The sequence below is a fragment of the Pituophis catenifer genome, unplaced genomic scaffold (genome assembly GCF_029215685.1).
Source record: "Pituophis catenifer annectens isolate HBS135680 unplaced genomic scaffold, rPitCat1.0.hap2 SCAF_2, whole genome shotgun sequence".
Taxonomy (NCBI): domain Eukaryota; kingdom Metazoa; phylum Chordata; class Lepidosauria; order Squamata; family Colubridae; genus Pituophis; species Pituophis catenifer.
The window spans coordinates 144,276-150,015 of NW_027256882.1; positions in this window are offsets into that span (position 1 = coordinate 144,276).

Here is a 5,740-nt window from a genome sequence, read left to right on the forward strand (position 1 = left end):
GGCTGTGCTCTTCCCTCTGCTGCTCAGCCTCCTCGATGCACAGAGGCAGGAGGCGGCAGTTTCTTTCACTGCCTGTGAGCTGCTGGCTGCGATCAGCAGATTGAGTAAGCCAGCGATCTGCTGGCTGCCTCTATTCTGCGGTTTACTTGTGAGCAAGTTTACTCGTGAACATGGTGCTCTCAAGTAAACTGCAGATTACAGGAAGCTGGCAGATCCCTGGTTTACTCGCTCTTCTGCTCACCTGGCAGAGCGCAGACTGGCAGCTCCAGGTTGTCTCTCAGCCATTGTGTGCAGGGAAAAACCTTGCAAAGTAAAGAAAAATTTCTCTTGAGTACGAGATTGCCTGGCAATCACAAGAAATTTTTCTTTACTGTGGCAAAGTGTTTCTCTGCACACAACTTCTGTAACGATGGATACTTTGTGCCCAGACCAAGTGTGTGTGTGTGTGTGTGTGTGTGTGTGTGTGTGTGTGTGAGAGAGAGAGAGAGAGAGAGAGAGAGAGAGAGAGAGAGACAAAGAAAGAGAAAGAAAGAAAAAGAAAGAAAGAGAAAGTGTGTCTGTGTGAGAGAGAGAAGAGAGAGAGAGACAAAGAAAGACAGAGAGGAAGGGAGAAAGATACAGGGAAGAAAGAAAGAAAGAAAGAAAGAAAGAGAGAGAGAGAGAGAGAGAGAGAGAGAAAGAAAGAAAGAAAGAAAGAAAGAAAGAAAGAAAGAAAGAAAGAAAGAAAGAAAGAAAGAAAGAAAGAAAGAAAGATATCCTCCCCAAAATTATATTTCTATACCAAAGCATACCGGTGAGTCTAGACCAAAAATTCTTTCTAGATTTGGAATTTTTTATGGGAGGGAAAGAAGGCGAGGATCTCATATAAGATATTGCAAGGGAAAAGAAATATGGGTGGCTTTGGATTCCCTGATTGGGAAGCTTACCAAAAGGCAGCTAAATTAGTTTGGATTAAGGAGTGGGTCACATTGCAAAATAGGAGAATTCTGACCTTAGAAGGTCACGATTTACAAGAAGGATGGCACGCCCATTTGTGGGACCCAAGAAATAAGAAAAAATCCTATTTTCACAAACATAAAGTAAGGGAGACCCTTATACAAACGTGGGAGGATATTAGGCAGCGGTTCTATGCCAAAGTACCAAATTGGCTTTCTATTATGGAGGCCCTGACCTCTCCAAATAGAAGAGACATTTTAAAATTGGGCACATATAAGGATATATTAGATGAAAATGGGAATCTTAAATCCCTGGACACACTGAGAGATCAAGGCTTTAACCTAGACTGGTGGAATTATTTGCAGATAAATTCAAGGTACCAGAAGGATAGGGATCAATATGGCATAGAAGCAAAGTATAGAAATTTAGACAAAATTATGCTGGGGGTGGAGAAGAAAATGTTAGCAAAAATATACAATCTTCTATTGGACGAGGACAGGGCAGAGGATATAGCCAGAAACCAGTTAAGTATCTGGGAAAAAAACATTGGATATAGTTTAAATTTTAATGATTGGGAAGAGGCCTGGAACAGAAATTATAAAATGACTAAAGTGGCAACATACAGGGAAAATCATTATAAGATGCTCCACAGGTGGCACCTAGTGCCAGCCAGATTAGCGAAAATGTTTCCTAATGCCTCAGCAACTTGTTGGAAGTGTGGAAAGGATGTTGGCACCTTCTATTATATGTGGTGGACCTGCTCAATGACAAAAAGTTTTTGGTCTAGAATTCGAAATTGGTTACGGGAAATAATCAAACAGGAATTAGATTTATCCCCTGAAATATTTCTTTTGGGAATAATCAGGGATGGGTTTACTAAAGATAAAATTCAACTTATAATTCATATTACAACAGCGGCCAGATTAGTGTATGCGAAATTTTGGAAAGAGAAAACCATACCACCAGAGGAAATATTAATAAATAAAATTTTAGAGTGCGCAGAAATGTCAAAACTAACGAACGAGATAAATAACGACGAGAAATCCAAACACCATGTAGTATGGGAAAAGTGGTACGAAGGGTTGAACAATAGGATAAAATCATGATGTCAGGGTATGCTTATCTCTTGCAATTTAAGTGTGACGTATACCTGATGTATATTTTGTAAATATGTACAAACACTGCACTTCTGATTTTAGTAGAGATTTGATGCTTTTAACCATAAAACTAATAAAGTATATTTAAAAAAAAGAAAAGAAAGAAAGAAAGAAAGAAAGAAAGAAAGGGAAAAGAAAAAGAGGAAGAGAGATAGATGAGACAGAGAAAGAAAAAGAAAAAGAAAGAAAGAGAACGAAAGAAAGAGGAAGGAAGGGAGAGAGAGAAAAGAAAGAAAGAAAGAAAGAAAGAAAGAAAGAAAGAAAGAAAGAAAGAAAGAAAGAAAGAAAGAAAGAGAAAGCAAGGGAGAGACAGTGAGTGTGTGAGAGAGGGAGAAAGAGAAGAAAGAAAGAAAGAGAGAGAAAGAGAGAAAGAAAAAAGAAAGAGGGAAGAAGAGAGAGATAGAAGAGAAAGAAAGAGGAAGGAAGAGAGAGAGGGAGAGAGAGAAAACTCTGGGCTAATATTTTTAATTGTTCCATTATTTATCATGTGTTAATATTTTACACTGTCTCTGCACCTAGAGTGATTTTATTGCCTTTCTTTTGCCCAGGGCTACCATATAGTTTTTAGGGATTTACATGTATTCAATGTCTATAGTCCAGAGCATAAAAATGTGTGTGTTTATTTTGTACATCAGGTTGCATAAGTCCATCTTAATATGCTATTCCTGGTATGTGATGCTTTGTATACATACAGAGAAAGAAGCACTCTTGTGATCTTTGACTTTTAGGCTTCAGCCATAAACATCAGCCATAATACTAATGACTGTTTTGAACAATATGCGCAAATGGCTATTTTATATGTGAAATTATGACTGAACTATTTCTGCACCTATATTGGTTCTCACTCTCAGGAAGTTTCTCCTTAGTTTTAGGTTGCTTCTCTCTTTGTTCAGTTTCCATCCATTGCTTCTTGTTCTGCCTTCTGGGGCTTTGGAAAATACATCGCCCCCCCCTTCTCCCTGGCAGCCCCTTAAAAGCCTGTTGCCTATCACACTCTTGGAGAAAGCATGTGAGCCATTTCCTCCTTTCAGTGGCCCATGAAAGTACATCTATAGTATGTAGATAATAAAGTTGAAAAAAGGTGAACAACATTTTTACAGAACTATAGATACGTTGAGGCTGGGTGTGACAAGAATGGCTGGGAGGGGAGGGGCCAGGCGAGGCACACCTTGATGTGAGTGACATTGAGTTGGCCACACCCAGCCAGTCACATGACCATCAAACCACACCCAGTGTCACATGACCAGCAAGCCATGTCCACAAAATAAGCCACGCCCAAATAACCAGTAGAAAAAAATTTTACAACCCATCCTGCTCACTTGGCCTTAGAGTTGGACACAATTAGCGACTAAAAACAAAACTGTAATTTTTCAATGGAAACGACCTTGTCTTGAATCCCTCACTTGGCCTTACAAATATCCCTTTCCCACAAAGGGTTCATACTCATGTCCCATGGGCTGCAGGAAAACATGCCTGGCTCAACGTTTTTAAGTGACATGTACTCATGATTTCACCTCCACTCATCCTCACTATAGTTCTAGAAATTAGGCAGTAATGTTTAGTCTTATTTCACCAGTAAGGCAGCTGTATGAATTGAAAATATAAATGTACAGATATGACTAAATAATACCTCATTTGAGGTTGACAGTCCTAGTTGGTGAATAATTTTTCTTTATATCTTAACTGGAACAAGAATTTGGATTATTTTCAAAGGGAGTGGCTTTACAATGTTTTATGTTTTCCTGATCTATTGCTCAGAAGTGTCTTTCTTAAGTGCAGTTTCATTTTATTTTAATCATCAATCAATCTAATAAATAAAAAATTGGCAGATATTTTGGAATGAATTTTGTTTTTCTGCTTAGTCTCTGCCTCAATCCCAATGTGTGGACAATTGTCACCCTGGATTTGTAAAACAGGCCCGGAAAGAAGAACCAATTTGCTGCTATGATTGTATTCCTTGTCCGGAGGGGACCATCTCCACACAGGAAGGTGAGTAACACCACAGGAACTCTGGCTTTCCTGTCTCTCGGTATCAGTTGTCGTCCAAAGAAGGTCTTTCTTGGAATGTGAAAGGAGAGACTATAGAAATAATATTACTTACTGTTTTCTCAGATGCTGAAAAATGCACCAGGTGCCCAGATGACAAATATCCCACTGATGACAGAATCCAATGTATCCCCAAAAGAATAACCTTCCTGTCCTATGAAGAACTTCTGGGTATCATCCTGGTCTCCTTTGCTGTACTCTTGTTTCTAACAACAGGCCTTGTTTTAGTCATATTCCTTAAATACCTAGAAACTCCCATTGTCAAAGCTAACAACCGGGACCTGTCCTACATCCTCCTGGTTTCCCTCTTGCTTTGCTTCTTGTCCTCCTTTTTCTTCATTGGCCGACCAAGGAAAGCCACCTGCCTTCTCCGACAAACAATGTTCAGCATCATCTTCTCAGTAGCTGTGTCTTGTGTGTTAGCCAAAACAATCATGGTAGTGCTGGCCTTCCTGGCCACGAAACCAGGGAACAGGGTGAGGAGATGGTTGGGGAAGAGCTTGGCCAACTCCATCATCCTTTCTGGTTCTGCTGGGAAAATTGTCATTTGTGCGATCTGGCTGGGAGTTTCTCCTCCGTTTCCTGATTTTGACCTGCACTCCCAATCAGGAGTGATCATCCTCCAGTGCAATGAAGGCTCTGTGACCATGTTTTATGTGGTTCTCTGCTACATGGGTTTCCTTGCTGCCATTTGCTTCACAGTGGCTTTCCTGGCCAGGAACCTGCCTGGTGCCTTCAACGAAGCCAAACTGATCACCTTCAGCATGCTGGTCTTCTGCAGCGTCTGGATCTCCTTCCTGCCCACCTACTTGAGCACCAAAGGGAAATACATGGTGGCCGTGCAGGTTTTCTCCATCTTGGCTTCTGGGGCTGGCCTGCTGGGCTGCATCTTCTTCCCCAAGTGCTACATTATCATCCTGAGACCAGATCTAAATACTAAGGAACATTTAATGATAAAAGTCGGTATCTGATCATGAAGTAGTTTCTTAAGCTAATAACACTTAATTGTTTATTGCAGTTATTATTGAGTTTGTATGTTTCTTTTGACAATTAAGGTTATTTAAAATCAAAAGAAATAAACATACAAAGAATGTAAGATTAAAGATAATTATCAAAATTATAATTATCAAAAAGAGCCTTGGTGGTACAGGGGTTTAAAGCACCCTGTTATTAAGCTTATTAAGACCAGCTGCCTGCAATTACTGCAGGGTTCGAATCTCGCCAAGGCTCAAGGTTGACTCAGCCTTCCATCCTTTCTAAGGTAGGTGAAATGAGGACCCAGTTGTGGGGGCAATAAGCTGACTTTGAATAAATATACAAAAGGATGAAGGCTATTGCTGAGCACATTGTAAGCCGCCCTGAGTCTTCGGAGAAGGGCGGCATATAAATCAAATTAAAAAAAAAAAAGTAAAATAAATTATTTAATAATTAAATAATTAATTTGTGATGAAACTTGGGAAGAACAAGATAACAAATGAGTTAGTTATGTTAATATAATGCATCTGCAGAGGAGACAAGACTTCCCAGTTTGGGGTGAGGGGGAGGGATATGACATCATCTATCTCCAGTCCTCAACACAGTCCTCTCAGCAGTTCCAAAAA